Genomic DNA, 20,160 nt, shown 5'->3' with positions numbered 1-20,160 from the left:
ATTACCTCCAGTGGTCCCCTTGTCCAGTAGGCATCCATGGGTCTTCTTAAAATAACAAAACGAAAAAACCGACCCACGCACTAAGCAATAATCATCCTAACCAGGATGAATATTCCTTCCCGAATGAAGAGCTCAGACGCGGCTTCCTCCTTTGAAGCTCCGTGTCTGAGCGTTCATTGGCTGAGAGAGGTCAGGCCCCGCCTCTCAGCCAATGAACGGCTCCCACCATTGAACTCAATGGTGGGAACCGCAGGATAAACTTTAGTTACCCGCGCTATTCACTGGAGTCCTAGGGGCTGTCCCGGGCATCCATTTTTCTTAGGGAGTTAGTGATTGGCCTTTTGGCCCCAGACATAAACCAGTGCTACATGTAATGCTGCACCGGGTATGCATTATTGTGAGGACCAATCAGAAGCTGCAGAACCATTATATAGGGCCATAACTGGGGTAGTGCGATCTGTGCCATGGCAGAGGGCAGGGGGCGCTGTTTGGGCCTGTCAATTTTCTGTTTATTATCATTCTCACTTGTAGCTTCCTCTGCTTTTTTCCCCAGCATCACCTGGCCTCTCCTATCTCTTCCCTGGCCCTTCCCCATGTGGCTATGGCCCTTTTTCAGTGCGTTTATTATGTCCCTATTTGAAAAATAATGGGGGGGGGGTGCCAATGCACTGGTCGCACCCACACAGCACTGGCCACACCCAAATAGCACTGGTCACACCCACAAAGCACTGGTCACACCCACATAACACTGGTCTCACCTACACAGCACTGGTCACACCCACAAAGCACTGGCCACACCCAAATAGCACTGGTCACACCCACAAAGCACTGGTCACACCCACATAACACTAGTCTCACCTACACAGCACTGATCTCACCTATATAGCACTGATCACACATATATAGCACTGGTCACACCCACATAGCACTGATCTCACCTATATAGCACTGGTCACACCCACACAGCACTGATCTCACCTATACAGCACTGGTCACACCCACACAGCACTGATCTCACCTATATAGCACTGATCTAACCCACATAGCACTGATCTCACCTATATAGCACTGATCTCACCTATATAGCACTGGTCACACCCACACAGCACTGATCTCACCCACATAACACTAGTCTCACCTACACAGCACTGGTCACACCCACACAGCACTGATCTCACCTATACAGCACTGATCTCACCCACATAGCACTGATCTCACCTATATAGCACTGATCTCACCCACACAGCACTGGTCACACCCACACAGCACTGGTCTCACCTATATAGCACTGATCTCACCTATATAGCACTGATCTCACCTATATAGCACTAATCTCACCTATATAGCACTGGTCACATCCACACAGCACTGATCTCACCTATATAGCACTGATCTCACCCACACAGCACTGGTCACACCCACACAGCACTGGTCTCACCTATATAGCACTGATCTCACCTATATAGCACTGATCTCACCTATATAGCACTGGTCACACCCACACAGCACTGATCTCACCTATACAGCACTGATCTCACCCACATAGCACTGATCTCACCTATATAGCACTGGTCACACCCACATAGCACTGATCTCACCTATATAGCACTGGTCACACCCACACAGCACTGATCTCACCTATATAGCACTGATCTCACCCACACAGCACTGGTCACACCCACACAGCACTGGTCTCACCTATATAGCACTGATCTCACCTATATAGCACTGATCTCACCTATATAGCACTGGCCACATCCACACAGCACTGATCTCACCTATATAGCACTGATCTCACCCACACAGCACTGGTCACACCCACACAGCACTGGTCTCACCTATATAGCACTGATCTCACCTATATAGCACTGATCTCACCTATATAGCACTGATCTCACCTATATAGCACTGGTCACACCCACACAGCACTGATCTCACCTATACAGCACTGATCTCACCCACATAGCACTGATCTCACCTATATAGCACTGGTCACACCTATATAGCACTGGTCACACCCACATAGCACTGATCTCACCTATATAGCACTGATCTCACCCACACAGCACTGGTCACACCCACACAGCACTGGTCTCACCTATATAGCACTGATCTCACCTATATAGCACTGATCTCACCTATATAGCACTGATCTCACCTATATAGCACTGGTCACACCCACAAAGCACTGGTCACACCCACATAACACTAGTCTCACCTATACAGCACTGGTCGCACCTATATAGAACTGGTCACACTCACACAGCACTGATCTCACCTATATAACACTGGTCACCAGGCCCGCTGAGAGCTCCCGCCTAATCGCGGGAGGCGTGGCCACGCCCCCTTCCCGAAAAAAAGAAAAAGATTTGCAGCACCACGAACGCTTTGGAGGGGGGCGCTCTGGGCCACCTCAGCCCTGCTCAAAGCCAGGGGGGGCACGATCAGTGTGATCGCTCCCCCCCACAGGCTTAGGAGACTGCTGTGGCTGCTGCTCAGCACCCACGAGCAGTCTCCACTGGGCTGCTGTGAGGGACGGGCAGCGGCGCCGGACCCGGGCCCCCACCGGTCCCCTCAAGAAGCCCGGGCCCCGGTAATCTGTACCCGCTCCCCCCCCTCTTGGCATCCCTGCTGGTCACACAGCACTGGTCACACCCACATAGCACTGGTCACACCCACACAGCACTGGTCACACCCACACAGCACTGGTCACACCTACACAGCACTGGTCACACCTACACAGCACTGGTCACACCCACATAGCACTGGTCACACCCACATAGCACTGATCTCACCTACTGTATATAGCACTGGTCACACCCACATAGCACTGATCTCACCTATATAGCACTGATCTCACCCACGTAGCACTGGTCACACCTATATAGCACTGATCTCACCTACTGTATATAGCACTGACCACACCCACATAGCACTGATCTCACCTATATAACACTGGTCACACCCACACAGCACTGATCTCACCTATATAGCACTGGTCTCACCTATATAGCACTGATCTCACCTACTGTATATAGCACTGACCACACCCACACAGCACTGGTCACACCCACATAGCACTGGTCACACCTACACAGCACTGGTCACACCCACACAGCACTGGTCACACCCACATAGCACTGATCTCACCTACTGTATATAGCACTGGCCACACCCACATAGCACTGATCTCACCTATATAACACTGGTCACACCCACACAGCACTGATCTCACACATATATGGCACTGGTCTCACCTATATAGCACTGATCTCACCTACTGTATATAGCACTGACCACACCCACACAGCACTGGTCACACCCACATAGCACTGGTCACACCCACACAGCACTGGTCACACCCACATAGCACTGGTCACACCCACACAGCACTGGTCACACCCACACAGCACTGGTCACACCTACACAGCACTGGTCACACCCACATAGCACTGGTCACACCCACATAGCACTGATCTCACCTACTGTATATAGCACTGGTCACACCCACACAGCACTGATCTCACCTATATAGCACTGGTCACACCCACATAGCACTGATCTTACCTATATAGCACTGGTCACACCCACGTAGCACTGGTCACACCTATATAGCACTGATCTCACCTACTGTATATAGCACTGACCACACCCACATAGCACTGATCTCACCTATATAACACTGGTCACACCCACACAGCACTGATCTCACCTATATAGCACTGGTCTCACCTATATAGCACTGATCTCACCTACTGTATATAGCACTGACCACACCCACACAGCACTGGTCACACCCACACAGCACTGGTCACACCTACACAGCACTGGTCACACCCACACAGCACTGGTCACACCCACATAGCACTGATCTCACCTACTGTATATAGCACTGGCCACACGCACATAGCACTGATCTCACCTATATAACACTGGTCACACCCACACAGCACTGATCTCACCTATATAGCACTGATCTCACCTATATGGCACTGATCTCACCTACTGTATATAGCACTGACCACACCCACACAGCACTGGTCACACCCACATAGCACTGGTCACACCCACACAGCACTGGTCACACCCACACAGCACTGGTCATACCAACACAGCACTGGTCACACCCACATAGCACTGGTCACACCCACATAGCACTGATCTCACCTACTGTATATAGCACTGGCCACACCCACATAGCACTGATCTCACCTACTGTATATAACACTGGTCACACCCACACAGCACTGATCTCACCTATATGGCACTGGTCTCACCTATATAGCACTGATCTCACCTACTGTATATAGCACTGGCCACATCCACACAGCACTGATCTCACCCAGGCTTGCCTACCCTCCCGATTTGGTCGGGAGCCTCCCGAATATCGGGTGCCGCTCCCGACCTCCCGGAAAGGCAGGCAAGCCTCCCGGCTGCCGCCTACCCCCCCAGACTACTAGTAAAAACCCCCGCTGCCAGGGGGCCCGATGACGCGATTCGCGCTGAATCGCATCATCGTGGCTCCGCCCCATGCTTCATAATGCCTTTTTTCCGGCATTGTGAAGAGGGGGCGGGGCTACGATGACGCGATCGTGTGGTCACGCCCCCGGCCCCACCCCCAAAACGGCATCATAGCCGGCCACGCCCCCTACAGAATGCAGGCATTCAGCTCCCTCCCGGAAGCAAGGACCTGAATGTCAGCAAGTATGATCTCACCTATACAGCACTGGTCACACCCACATAGGACTGATCTCACCTATATAACACTGGTCACACCCACACAGCACTGGTCACAGTCACACAGCACTGATCTCACCTATATAGCACTGATCTCACCTATATAGCACTGATCTCACCTATATAGCACTGGTCTCACCTATATAGCACTGATCTCACCTATATAGCACTGATCTCACCTATATAGCACTGATCTCACCTATATAGCACTGGTCACACCTATATAGCACTGATCTCACCTATATAGCACTGGTCACACCTATATAGCACTGGTCACACCCACATAGCACTGGTCTCACCTATATAGCACTGGTCACACCCACACAGCACTGATCTCACCTATATAGCACTGATCTCACCTATATAGCACTGGTCACACCCACATAGCACTGGTCACACCTATATAGCACTGATCTCACCTATATAGCACTGATCTCACCTATATAGCACTGGTCACACCTATATAGCACTGGTCACACCCACACAGCACTGATCTCACCTATATAGCACTGGTCACACCCACATAGCACTGATCTCACCTATATAGCACTGGTCACACCCACGTAGCACTGGTCACACCTATATAGCACTGATCTCACCTACTGTATATAGCACTGACCACACCCACATAGCACTGATCTCACCTATATAACACTGGTCACACCCACACAGCACTGATCTCACCTATATAGCACTGATCTCACCTATATGGCACTGGTCACACCCACACAGCACTGATCTCACCTATATGGCACTGGTCTCACCTATATAGCACTGATCTCACCTACTGTATATAGCACTGACCACACCCACACAGCACTGGTCACACCCACATAGCACTGGTCACACCTACACATCACTGGTCACACCCACACAGCACTGGTCACACCCACATAGCACTGATCTCACCTACTGTATATAGCACTGGTCACACCCACATAGCACTGGTCACACCCACACAGCACTGGTCACACCCACACAGCACTGGTCACACCCACATAGCACTGGTCACACCCACATAGCACTGATCTCACCTACTGTATATAGCACTGGCCACACCCACATAGCACTGATCTCACCTACTGTATATAACACTGGTCACACCCACACAGCACTGATCTCACCTATATGGCACTGATCTCACCTACTGTATATAGCACTGGCCACATCCACACAGCACTGATCTCACCCAGGCTTGCCTACCCTCCCGATTTGGTCGGGAGCCTCCCGAATATCGGGTGCCGCTCCCGACCTCCCGGAAAGGCAGGCAAGCCTCCCGGCTGCCGCCTACCCCCCCAGACTACTAGTAAAAACCCCCGCTGCCAGGGGGCCCGATGACGCGATTCGCGCTGAATCGCATCATCGTGGCTCCGCCCCATGCTTCATAATGCCTTTTTTCCGGCATTGTGAAGAGGGGGCGGGGCTACGATGACGCGATCGTGTGGTCACGCCCCCGGCCCCACCCCCAAAACGGCATCATAGCCCGGCCACGCCCCCTACAGAATGCAGGCATTCAGCTCCCTCCCGGAAGCAAGGACCTGAATATCAGCAAGTATGATCTCACCTATACAGCACTGGTCACACCCACATAGGACTGATCTCACCTATATAACACTGGTCACACCCACACAGCACTGGTCACAGTCACACAGCACTGATCTCACCTATATAGCACTGATCTCACCTATATAGCACTGATCTCACCTATATAGCACTGGTCACACCTATATAGCACTGATCTCACCTATATAGCACTGGTCACACCTATATAGCACTGGTCACACCCACATAGCACTGATCTCACCTATATAGCACTGGTCACACCCACACAGCACTGATCTCACCTATATAGCACTGATCTCACCTATATAGCACTGGTCACACCCACATAGCACTGGTCACACCTATATAGCACTGATCTCACCTATATAGCACTGGTCACACCTATATAGCACTGGTCACACCCACATAGCACTGATCTCACCTATATAGCACTGGTCACACCCACACAGCACTGATCTCACCTATATAGCACTGATCTCATAGCACTGGTCACACCCACATAGCACTGGTCACACTCACACAGCACTGATCTCACCTATATAGCACTGGTCACACCTATATAGCACTGATCTCACCTATATAGCACTGGTCACACCCACACAGCACTGATCTCACCTATATAGCACTGGTCACACCTATATAGCACTGATCTCACCTATATAGCACTGGTCACACCTATATAGCACTGGTCACACCCACATAGCACTGATCTCACCTATATAGCACTGGTCACACCTATATAGCACTGGTCTCACCTATATAGCACTGGTCACACCTATATAGCACTGATCTCACCCACACAGCACTGATCTCACCTATATAGCACTGGTCACACCTATATAGCACTGATCTCACCTATATAGCACTGGTCACACCCACACAGCACTGATCTCACCTATATAGCACTGGTCACACCCACACAGCACTGATCTCACCTATATAACACTGGTCACACTCACACAGCACTGATCTCACCCACATAGCACTGATCTCACCTATATAACACTGGTCACACTCACACAGCACTGGTCACACCCACATAGCACTGATCTCACCTATATAGCACTGGTCACACTCACACAGCACTGGTCACACCCACACAGCACTGATCTTACCTATATAACACTGGTCACACTCACACAGCACTGGTCACACCCACATAGCACTGATCTCACCTATATAGCACTGATCTCACCTATATAGCACTGGTCACACCCACACAGCACTGATCTTACCTATATAACACTGGTCACACTCACACAGCACTGATCTCTCCTATATAACACTGGTCACACTCACACAGCACTGGTCACACCCACATAGCACTGATCTCACCTATATAACACTGGTCACACCAAGACAGCACTGGTCACACCAAGACAGCACTGGTCACACTCACACATCACCGGTCATAGCTCCTCCCCTTCTCAGTATACAGTAGGCCCTAGAACTATTTCAGCTTCAGGCCAGGTATACATCAGGCAATATATTGGATGATATATTGATCCGACACGGATTGGAACAATATATCAGCTAAATCACTCAGTATGTACCATCAAAGTGCAGCAATGTCGTCCCAACTGATGTGCTGCACGTAAGAAGGGACGACGTCACTGATGACCGCATGCAGGTGAATGCAGGATGGAAGGGTATACTGTACGGTCGTACGCCTGATTGTGTAGTGTTTACGGCCATCCGATAAATCCTTCCATCAGGCGTTGACTTGGCTGGGATACACATCGTTCAGATGATGAAGAGAAAGGCGTAGATTAGAAAAATAGTTCCCTACTCTGAATTACCTGGTCGGAACCCAAGTTTTGAAACTAAAAACCGTTGGGCCTCATTTAGATCTGGACGCACATTTGCGGCCCAAACATACGCGTAGCAATATGGCTGCAAAACTGCCCTGTAACGTGTGTATTCTGCATCGAATTTATATCGGGTTACGTCCAACTCTGCTTATATGTATTTACCCCTAACTAAAGCATGAGGTAATAATTATGTCCAGAATCTAATGCAACAACGGCGCTCAGCAGAATACAGCAGGAAACGCAGCAAGTGCAAACCTCCTTGTGATCTGATGCAAGATGGGGGCCTAACCAAAAGGGGGTAGGGGGTCTATTAATCTTGTTAATTATTGGGGTCTGAACTAACTAACATCCTAACTCGCTGCGGCTGCCGGAGCAATTTATCATTACTCTGGCGTGGTGACAGCTGATGCGATACCAGCTGCCCCCGCGAGCGGCTTCACTGCTCCTTTTTGGAGCAGTGAATCCTTTCACTGCTCCTGTCGTAGCAGTGACGGGAGTGCGCATGTGTGACCTACAGGTTACGCATGCGCACAAAAGAGCCCCGATGTCCGGCGGAAGAAGCCAGACAAGGGTGGAGGGATCCGAAAAGATCCCTCTTCGCAACCCGGTCCTCCTTCCCATAGACAAGGGTGGAGGGATCCGAAAAGATCCCTCGTCGCAACCCGGTCCTCCTTCCCATTGCGATGCCAGAGTAGGAGCATTCGACATCTGAAGATGGCGAATGCTCCCGCAGTCAAGCTCCGTAAATATTAAATTTTCGGAGCTTGATGAATACTGTCCCCATACTAGTGTATGGGGACAGCGGCCATTCCGCAAGCAGAAGGTAAGTAGGAGATATCTGTGATATTAGTGTATGGGGACAGTGGCCATTCCGGGAGAGGAAGGTAAGCAGGAGATATCTGTGATATTAGTGTATGGGGACAGTGGCCATTCCGGGAGAGAGAGGTAAGCAGGAGATATCTGTGATACTAGTGTATGGGGACAGCGGCCATTCCGGGAGAGAAAGGTAAGCAGGAGATATCTGTGATACTAGTGTATGGGGACAGAGGCCATTCCGGGAGAGAGAGGTAAGCAGGATATATCTGTGAAACAAGTGTATGGGGACAGCGGCCATTCCTGGAGAGAGAGGTAAGCAGGAGATATCTGTGATACTAGTGTATGAGGACAGTGGCCATTCCGGGAGAGAAAGGTAAGCAGGAGATATCTGTGATACTAGTGTATGAGGACAGCGGCCATTCCGGGAGAGAAAGGTAAGCAGTAGATATCTGTGATACTAGTGTATGGGGACAGCGGGCCATTCCGCAAGCAGAAGGTAAGTAGGAGATATCTGTGATATTAGTGTATGGGGACAGCGGGCCATTCCGGGAGAGGAAGGTAAGCAGGAGATATCTGTGATACTAGTGTATGGGGACAGCGGGCCATTCCGGGAGAGATAGGTAAGCAGGAGATATCTGTGATACTAGTGTATGAGGACAGTGGCCATTCCGGCAGAGGAAGGTAAGCAGGAGATATCTGTGATACTAGTGTATGGGGACAGCGGGCCATTCCGCAAGCAGAAGGTAAGTAGGAGATATCTGTGATATTAGTGTATGGGGACAGCGGGCCATTCCGGGAGAGGAAGGTAAGCAGGAGATATCTGTGATACTAGTGTATGGGGACAGCGGGCCATTCCGCAAGCAGAAGGTAAGTAGGAGATATCTGTGATACTAGTGTATGGGACAGCGGCCATTCCGGGAGAGGAAGGTAAGCAGGAGATATCTGTGATACTGGTGTATGGGGACAGCGGCCATTCCGGGAGAGGAAGGTAAGCAGGAGATATCTGTGATACTTGTGTATGGGGACAGCGGCCATTCCGGGAGAGGAAGGTAAGCAGGAGATATCTTTGATACTGGTGTATGGGGACAGCGGCCATTGCGGGAGAGGAAGGTAAGCAGGAGATATCTGTGATATTAGTGTATGGGGACAGCGGCCATTCCGCGCGAGAGAGGTAAGCAGGAGAGATCTGTGATACTAGTGTATGGGGACAGCGGCCATTCCAGGAGAGAGAGGTAAGCAGGAGATATCTGTGATACTAGTGTATGGGGACAGCGGCCATTCCGGGAGAGGAAGGTAAGCAGGAGATATCTGTGATACTAGTGTATGGGGACAGCGGCCATTCCGGTAGAGGAAGGTAAGCAGGAGATATCTGTGATCCTAGTGTATGGGGACAGCGGGCCATTCCGGGAGAGAAAGTAAGCAGGAGATATCAGTGAAACTAGTGTATGCGGACAGCGGTCATTCCACAAAAGGAAGGTAAGTAGGAGATATCAGTGATCCTAGTGTATGGGGACAGCAGCCATTCCGGGAGAGGAAGGTAAACAGGAGATATCTGTGATCCTAGTGTATGGGGAGAGCGGGCCATTCCGGGAGAGGATGGCAAGCAGGAGATATCTGTGATCCTAGTGTATGGGGACAGCGGGACATTCCGAGAGAGGAAGGTAAGTACTAGATATCTGTGATACTAGTGTATGGGGACAGCGGCCATTCTGGGGGAGAAAGGTAAGCAGGAGATATATGTGATACTAGTGTATAAGGACAGCGGGCCATTCCGGGAGAGGAAGGTAAGCAGGAGATATCTGTGATACTAGTGTATGAGGACAGCGGCCATTCCGGGAGAGAAAGGTAAGTAGGAGATATCTGTGATACTAGTGTATGGGGGCGGCGGGACATTCCGGGAGAGGAAGGTAAGCAGGAGATATCTGTGATACTAGTGTATGGGGGCAGCGGCCATTCCGGGAGAGAAAGGTAAGTAGGAGATATCTGTGATATTAGTGTATGGGGACAGCGGGCCATTCCGGGAGAGAAAGGTAAGTAGGAGATATCTGTGATACTAGTGTATAGGGACAGCGGGCCATTCCGGGAGAGAAAGGTAAGTAGGAGATATCTGTGATACTAGTGTATGGGGACAGCGGCCATTCCGGGAGAGAAAGGTAAGTAGGAGATATCTGTGAAACTAGTGTATGGTGACAGCGGGCCATTCCGGGAGAGAAAGGTCAGTAGGAGATAGCTGTGATACTAGTGTATGGGGACAGCGGCCATTCCGGGAGAGAAAGGTAAGTAGGAGATATCTGTGAAACTAGTGTATGGGGACAGCGGACCATTCCGGGAGAGAAAGGTAAGTAGGAGATATCTGTGATACTAGTGTATGAGGTCAGCGGCCATTTCGGGAGAGGAAGGTAAGCAGGAGATATCTGTGATACTAGTGTATGGGTACAGCAGCCATTCCGGGAGAGAAAGGTAAGTAGGAGATATCTGTGATACTAGTGTATGGGGACAGCGGGCCATTCCGGGAGAGAAAGGTAAGTAGGAGATATCTGTGATACTAGTGTATGGGGACAGCGGGCCATTCCGGGAGAGAAAGGTAAGCAGGAGATATCTGTGATACTAGTGTATGGGGACAGCGGCCATTCCAGGAGAGAAAGGTAAGTAGGAGATATCAGTGTTACTAGTGTATGGGGTCAGCGGCCATTCCGGGAGAGGAAGGTAAGCAGGAGATATCTGTGATACTAGTGTATGGGGACAGCGGCCATTCCGGGAGAGAAAGGTAAGTAGGAGATATATGTGATCCTAGTGTATGGGGACAGCGGGCCATTCCGGGAGAGAAAGGTAAGTAGGAGATATCTGTGATCCTAGTGTATGGGGACAGCGTGCCATTCCGGGAGAGGATGGTAAATAGGAGATATCTGTGATACTAGTGTACGGGGACAGCGGCCATTCCGGGAGAGGAAGGTAAGCAGGAGATATCTGTGATATTAGTGTATGGGGACAGCAGCCATTCTGGGAGAGGAAGGTAAGCAGGAGATATCTGTGATATTAGTGTATGGGGACAGCGGCCATTCCGGGAGAGGAAGGTAAGCAGGAGATATCTGTGATATTAGTGTATGGGGACAGCAGCCATTCTGGGAGAGAAAGGTAAGCATGAGATATCTGTGACTCTAGTGTATGGGGACAATGGCCATTCCGGGAGATAAAGGTAAGCAAGAGATATCTGTGATACTAGTGTATGGGGACAGCGGCACATTCCGGGAGAGGAAGGTAAGCAGGAGATATCTATGATACTAGTGTATGGGGGCAGCGGGACATTCCGGGAGAGAAAGGTAAGCAGGAGATATTAGTGATACTAGTGTATGGGGACAGCGGCCATTCCGGGAGAGAAAGGTAAGTAGGAGATATCTGTGATACTAGTGTATGGAGACAGCGGGCCATTCCGGGAGAAGAAGGTAAGCAGGAGATATCTGTGATATTAGTGTATGGGGACAGCAGCCATTCTGGGAGAGAAAGGTAAGCATGAGATATCTGTGACTCTAGTGTATGGGGACAATGGCCATTCCGGGAGATAAAGGTAAGCAAGAGATATCTGTGATACTAGTGTATGGGGACAGCGGCACATTCCGGGAGAGGAAGGTAAGCAGGAGATATCTATGATACTAGTGTATGGGGGCAGCGGGACATTCCGGGAGAGAAAGGTAAGCAGGAGATATCTGTGATACTAGTGTATGGGGACAGCGGGCCATTCCGGGAGAGGAAGGTAAGCAGGAGATATCTGTGGTACTAGTGTATGGGGACAGCGGGCCATTCCGGGAGAGGAAGGTAAGCAGGAGATATTAGTGATACTAGTGTATGGGGACAGCGGCCATTCCGGGAGAGAAAGGTAAGTAGGAGATATCTGTGATACTAGTGTATGGAGACAGCGGGCCATTCCGGGAGAAGAAGGTAAGCAGGAGATATCTGTGATACTAGTGTATGGGGACAGCGGCCATTCCGGGAGAGGAAGGTAAGCAGGAGATATCTGTGATACTAGTGTATGGGGACAGCGGTCATCCCGGGAGAGAAAGGTAAGCAGGAGATATCTTTGATACTAGTGTATGAGGACAGCGGGCCATTCCGGGAACGAAAGGTAAGCAGGAGCTATCTGTGATACTAGTGTATGGGGACAGCGGGCCATTCCAGGAACGAAAGGTAAGCAGGAGCTATCTGTGATACTAGTGTATGGGGACAGCGGGACATTCCGGGAACGAAAGGTAAGCAGGAGATATCTGTGATACAGTATCTCCGGCTTTACCCTCTTGATGAATGTCCTGATAACTTAATTTTCACAATTGCAGGTGCTGGTTTTGTGAAAATGAAGATGAGACGAGATCTGAATAAGCCTAAGACTATTCAAGAGTCCTTAGTTTTTTGTAATTGGTTAGCATTTTGGTCAACTGTTGCTAGGTAGATTAGTTTGGGGGGTTTATTTGGTTGTTTAGTTTGTGGCCATCTGTGAGGTCATGGGAGTGGCTATATGTGGGCTTTATAAGGCTGGTGTACGCCCAGCAACTTTCTTTCTGGACGGTGTTTGTCCCTCACTCCCCTATTTCTTATGCTCTTTATTGTGTTGTGTACTTACTAACACTATGTTATATTATCATGTTGGGCGGGAAGACGCTACAAACCAGCGGCCACATAAGGTGTAAGAAAACGCTGTGGAGCACATTTCCTTTGAAGGGTCATAGTATGGCCTACCACTGTGGGAGGACTTTGGGCGTCCGTCTCTGCAGACACGCTCATACTATGCAGTATTATAGGGGGTTGTGAGTCTTCACAGCTCAGCTTACAATGACCACAAGGGGGGCGTTTCAGTCGCTCCCTAATATTGGGTATGGTTCCATGTGTCTACAATTTCTAGATAGACAGTGATTAGGTAGACAAGGGAAGCTAGACAGGAATAGATAGACAGGGACTGAAGGTTGACAGGTACAGAAGGTCGACAGGCAATAGGTCGACAGGTTCTAAAGGTCGACAGGCAATAGTTCGACAGGGTCCTAAGGTCAACTGGTAACAAGGTCGACAGGTATGAAGGTTGACAGGCAGTAGGTCGACACTCAAATAGTCAACATTTTTTTTTTTAGGGTTAGTGTCAGGGTTAGACACTTACCCCAATAGCTAGGGTTAGGCACTTACCTCGACGGTTATGGTTAGGCACTTTGGGTTAGGTACCAAGAGGAGGGTTAGGAATAAAGATTAGGGCAAAAAAAAAAAAAGTGTCGACCATTTTCATGTCGACTATATGAGTGTCGACTTGGGTCGGACATTTGCATGTAGACTATGAGTGTCGACCTGTGTCGGACATATGAGTGGCGACCATGTGTCGACATGCGATCACTCACATGGCGACCATGTGCCGACTGTGTCGACCATCCACATGTCGACTATGTGTTGGCATGTGTTGTCCATTCGCATATTGACTGTGTCGCCATGTGTCGACCATCCGCATGTCGACTATATGAGTGTCTACCATTTACATGGTGACTATGTGTGTCAACCTAATGACCATGTAGACCTACATACCTGTCGACCTTGTTACCAGTCGACCTTTAGTGTGTCAACCTTCTGACCCTGTCGACATAATTGCCTGTCGACCTTCAGTCCCTGTCGACCTTCAGTTCCTGTCGACCTTGTTACCAGTCGACCTTTAGTGTGTCGACCTTCAGTCTCTGTTGACTTATTGCCTGTATATCTTCCATTGTCTACCTAAACACTGTCTATCTAGACAATGTAGACCTAAAGACCGGATAGCTTCCTTCTTTGCCTCCCAAAAGTAAATTAAAAGCTCAGGGTCATACCTTCAATGAAAGCAAGTTATGACCTTTTAACCAAAGCAGTCTGTGTCCGTGTCTTTATTTTAGTATAAGTTAGTTGTAAGTTGTTATATTGTTTTTAATTGCAATAAAGTTATGCACGCCTAAGTGATGATGAATAGGCCCCTAGAGCTCACAGAGGACCGCAGGGTAACATTTAGTAAAGGTGAGCGCTGAGCAGAGCTTATGACCAAAAACAATTGCTTTAAATGCCTTGTCCTAGGCTTGTACAGGACAAGCACGCAGAGGTGCAGTAAATCACACTAGGCCACTTTTTGGACATTTCCTTCAGAAGATTGCATCCTCGTGCAATGGGCTGAGGCCCGATAGTGCAAATCGCATGATAGTGACCCCACCCACTTCACAAGAATGAGAAGTGGCCTACTCGCCTGGGAGATCACCCCAATACTCGGAAGTCTCCTGTACATTATGGCCGCGTACGCTGTAAATGTTATATTTATTTTTTACTTTTTCTGCCATTGCAGTTCCTTCGTACAATTGCATTTCTTATACGTGTACTATGGAGCTCATTCAGACCCGCTCACTAGATGTGTTCGCTCGCTCCCAGCGTATGCAAATTCAGCGCAGGCCATGCAAGGCAGGCGATCGCACGGCAAGGCCTTAGCACGCCCACTACGTCTTGGTGTGCGATCACTATGTGTATGCAGACGCCCACCAACCATTCATAAGACGCCCATTTGCGCACTTCATCTCCTGGAAGAGCATGAAAACTTTATTACATCGAGCACCATCGGATCTGACGGCTGCGCTTGAGGTTGACTATACCCTGCCGCAAGCACTGCGATCACTTCAGTGTGAAATACAACCAGGTGACGTGTACTATGATGCTGCCTGTTAATTATGCACGTCTCTGTAATGGCGTTGAAGCACTCAGGCACGCCTGCGTTCGCACCTCCACTCCCCCGTTTCTAGCGTACTGCCCTTGTCACCACCCACAAACGGCTTCTCCTGTCACTCATTTAGCCGGGCTGTCTATGCTGGGCGAGCGTACACTTCCCGATCTTTCGCACTGGTTCGCGCACGCGCATTGTGATGCATACGCATGCGCAGATTGCAAATATCGGCCAGCTACGAGCGATCGCTTCCTAGAGAGCGGGTCTGAATCAGCTCCTATATTCCTAAACATAAAACCTTTAGGGAAAAAAAAACCATTGTCATTAATGTATCACAGCACATAGTGACCCATATATAAAAGCATAAAATACTGTACGCTTTTATTACAATGGCCACTGGAAGATCCCTGACATCCACGTCTGAGAGCTGCGAGGCGTTCACGGCGCGGGTGACAGTGTGACTCTGGCAGTCAGGCTCTGTGAGGTCTGACAAGATACGGAGAAGAGTGAAGTCTTATCCCGCAGAGTCCTGACCGCTTTATCAGGGGGCTTTGTTACAATGGAGCAGATCAGCAGACGATACTCTGAGTCGCTTCCACAAAGCGGGCGGAAAGCAGACACAGCACGCAGGGATCTCATGTCAGCCTGGAGAAGGACAGAAGCCTTTTCATACACACTGCGCCCATTTATCCCCTTATCCTGTCTCCCGTTATCTAACCTTAGCTGAAAATATCAATTCTTTATTTCTCAGTCTGAAAGGCGGTCATGTGTCTGGCCGTGTGATTAGAGCCGATAATGGCACCTCGCCATCACAGCAAATATAGACCTAAAATAGATGCATCTGCTTTAGGAAAAAGCTATTTATATATTGTTAAATATTCACAGATATTTGCCTTGGGGGGGGGGGGGGAGAGTATATTCTCAATAGCCGATGAAGGGTAGGTACATTACACGGCAAAGTCAGTAGCGGAAAAAAAACCAAAACAGATATTTCCAGAGTTTGAAAAATATGGTGCTTAAAAGGAATTAAAAGACTCCGCAGCATCAAAATGAGCGTCCTTAGAGGACTCCAGATGGCTCCCTAGGCTGCAGGGTGTCGTTCCAGGCACCCTGTAAGCCAAATGCCGATGCAGCGGGTGAGCCATGGTGCTGCCATCTTGGCCCTGAACACTGGACGGTGGCACTGTTCGCCCAACCCTAGTTACAGATCTGTAGGAGCTCAGGAGCAGGGGCATTAAGAGGAGTGGGTACTACAAACCTGGATCCCAGCCGGCTGGAGAGGCCCAGGTCAGAAGCACATCGGGCAGGTAGAGGGGACTGCTGCAGCTCAACGGCAGCAGTCTCTCTCCCCAGCCCAGCACACACTACTGTGCGGAGGGTCCATGGAGGCTTGCAGGTAGAGAGAGAAGACTGCTCCTGCTCATTGACAGCAGTCTCTCTCCCCAGCCAAGCACACACTACTGTGCGGAGGGTCCATGGAGGCTTGCAGGGAGAGAGAGGAGACTGCTCCTGCTCAGGGGCAGCAGTCTCTCTCCCCAGCCCAGCACACACTACTGTGCGGAGGGTCCATGGACGCTTGCAGGGAGAGAGAGGAGACTGCTCCTGCTTAGAGGCAGCAGTTTCTGGGCCTGATTCAGAGCCGCTCGTAAGCGGCCGCTCGTTCGCTCCGAGCGATGGTCGCACATCTGCGCATGGGTCATAATGCGCATGCAACAACCAGTCAGTGCGGTCGGAAAACCTGTGTTCGCAAAATCGCGAGTGCCTGCTAATTTGAGTGACAGGATGAGGCGTTTGTGGGTGGTAACAGGGGAAGGTGCCTGAAAACGGGGAGTGGAGATCCGAACGCAGGCGTGCCAAACGGTCAAAACGGGCGTTTTAAGGGTGTGTATAATTAACAAAGCAGCATCATCAGCCACGTCACTTGGTTGTTTCTTAGCCTGAACTGTTCGCATGATTGCGGTAGGAAAATGCTACCACAAGCACTGCGAGCAGTTCAGACGCCTTTCGATGTACTCGATTAATCTAATAAATAGCCGAGATGTCGTATGATGCGAGCGGCCAGGGGGCGTCTTTTCAAAGTAGCGAGCGCATGTTTTGCTCGCTCGCTCAGACATAGAGGCGTCAACAGACCGCAAAGAGCGAGTGCTCAATTTAAATAGCCAGCCCCTTTTTCTGAACGAGCGAGCACAAATAGCATCCGGCTCTGAATCAGGCCCTCTCCCCACAGCCCAACACACACTACTGTGCGGAGGGTCCATGGAGGCTTGCAGGGAGAGAGAGAGGAGACTGCTCCTGCTCAGCGGCAGTAGTCTCTCTCCCCAGCCCAGCACACACTATTGTGCGGAGGGTCCATAGAGGCTTGCAGGGAGAGAGAGGAGACTGCTCCTGCTCAGCGGCAGCAGTCTCTCCCCCCCAGCCCAGTACACACTACTGTGCAGAGGGTCCATGGAGGTTTGCAGGGAGAGAGAGAGAGAGAGAGAGAGAGAGGAGACTGCTCCTGCTCAGCAGCAGCAGTCTCTCTCCCCAGCCAGCACACACTACTGTGCGGAGGGTCCATGGAGGCTTGCAGGGAGAGAGAGGAGACTGCTCCTGCTCAGGGGCAGCAGTCTCTCTCCCCAGCCCAGCACACACTACTGTGCGGAGGGTCCATGGATGCTTGCAGGGAGAGAGAGGAGACCGCTCCTGCTTAGAGGCAGCAGTCTCTGGGCCTGATTCAGAGCCGCTCGTAAGCGGCCGCTCGTTCGCTCCGAGCGATGTTCGCACATCTGCGCATGCGTATGGGTCATAATGCGCATGCAACAACCAGTCAGTGCGGTCGGAAAACCTGTGTTCGCAAAATTGCGAGTGCCTGCTAATTTGAGTGACAGGATGAGGCGTTTGTGGGTGGTAACAGGGGAAGGTGCCTGAAAACGGGGAGTGGAGATCCGAACGCAGGCGTGCCAAACAGTCAAAACGGGCGTTTTAAGGGTGTGCATAATTAACAAAGTAGCGTCATCGGCCACGTCACTTGGTTGTTTCTTAGCCTGAACTGTTCGCATGATTGCGGTAGGAAAATGCTACCACAAGCACTGCGAGCAGTTCATACGCCTTTCGATGTACTCGATTAATCTAATAAATAGCCGAGATGACGTATTATGCGAGCAGCCAGGGGGCGTCTTTTCAAAGTAGCGAGCGCATGTTTTGTTCGCTCACTCAGATATAGAGGCGTCAACAGACCGCAAAGACCGAGTGCTCAATTTAAATAGCCGGCCCCTTTTTCTGAACGAGCGAGCGCAAATAGCATCCGGCTCTGAATCAGGCCCTCTCTCCCCAGCCCAACACACACTACTGTGCGGAGGGTCCATGGAGGCTTGCAGGGAGAGAGAGAGGAGACTGCTCCTGCTCAGCGGCAGTAGTCTCTCTACCCAGCCCAGCACACACTACTGTGCGGAGGGTCCATAGAGGCTTGCAGGGAGAGAGAGGAGACTGCTCCTGCTCAGCGGCAGCAGTCTCTCCCCCCCAGCCCAGTACACACTACTGTGCAGAGGGTCCATGGAGGCTTGCAGGGAGAGAGAGAGAGAGGAGACTGCTCCTGCTCAGCAGCAGCAGTCTCTCTCCACAGCCCAGCACACACTACTGTGCGGAGGGTCCATGGACGCTTGCAGGGAGAGAGAGGAGACTACTCCTGCTCAGCGGCAGCAGTCTCTCTCCACAGCCCAGCACACACTACTGTGCAGAGGGTCCATGGAGGCTTGTAGGGAGAGAGAGGAGACTGCTCCTGCTTAGCGGCAGCAGTCTCTCTCCCCAGCCCAGCACACACTACTGTGCAGAGGGTCCATGGAGGCTTGCAGGGAGAGAGAGGAGACTACTCCTGCTCAGCGGCAGCAGTCTCCCTCCCCAGCCCAGTACACACTACTGTGCGGAGGGTCCATGGAGGCTTGCAGGGAGAGAGAGGAGACTGCTCCTGCTCAGCGGCAGCAGTCTCCTCCCTGCAAGTGTTACGTAGGGTGGACGATTGCACTGATTGCCCCTCCCTCCGAATCTGCTACCACAAGCACTGCGAGCAGTTCAGACGCCTTTCGATGTACTCGATTAATCTAACAAATAGCGGAGATGACGTAGGATGCGAGCGGCCAGGGGGCGTCTTTACAAAATAGCGAGCGCATGTTTCGTTCGCTCGCTCAGATTTAGAGGCGTCAACAGACCGCAAAGAGCAAGCGCTCAATTTAAATAGCCGGACCCTTTTTCTGAACGAGCGAGCGCAAATAGCGTCCGGCTCTGAATCAGGCCCAGAATACGCTCGGCAAACACGTGCGTTCATCTCCGCAGCAGCCCCTATGTCTTCACCTCCTGAATATCTGTAGCAAAGCTATTCTGACATTTTACGAAGTTCAAAATTATTTTTAGTAAAAAAAAAAAAAAGTGGAAACAGATAAAATCTCACCCACAAACTAATAAAACATAAAACATTTCATATCCCTTAATAGAACAAGCACAGATATTGGTTACACTCATCACAGGCACCAGTCATAACACCAGTGGTGGGAATTACTATGT

At 50.5% G+C, this 20,160-nt stretch overlaps 1 protein-coding gene across 1 annotated transcript in view; it reads right to left on the bottom strand.

Moving 5' to 3' along the window:
• GAS2 (growth arrest specific 2) overlaps window positions 1-20,160 on the bottom strand; it is a 162,219-nt gene that overhangs the window by 89,814 nt on the left and 52,245 nt on the right. The gene's annotated exons all lie outside the window — the stretch shown is intronic.

This window comes from Taudactylus pleione, unplaced genomic scaffold (assembly GCF_031769625.1).
Source record: "Taudactylus pleione unplaced genomic scaffold, aTauple2 ptg000027l, whole genome shotgun sequence".
Classification (NCBI taxonomy): Eukaryota; Metazoa; Chordata; class Amphibia; order Anura; family Myobatrachidae; genus Taudactylus; species Taudactylus pleione.
This window is presented reverse-complemented; position numbering and strand designations above follow the sequence as displayed.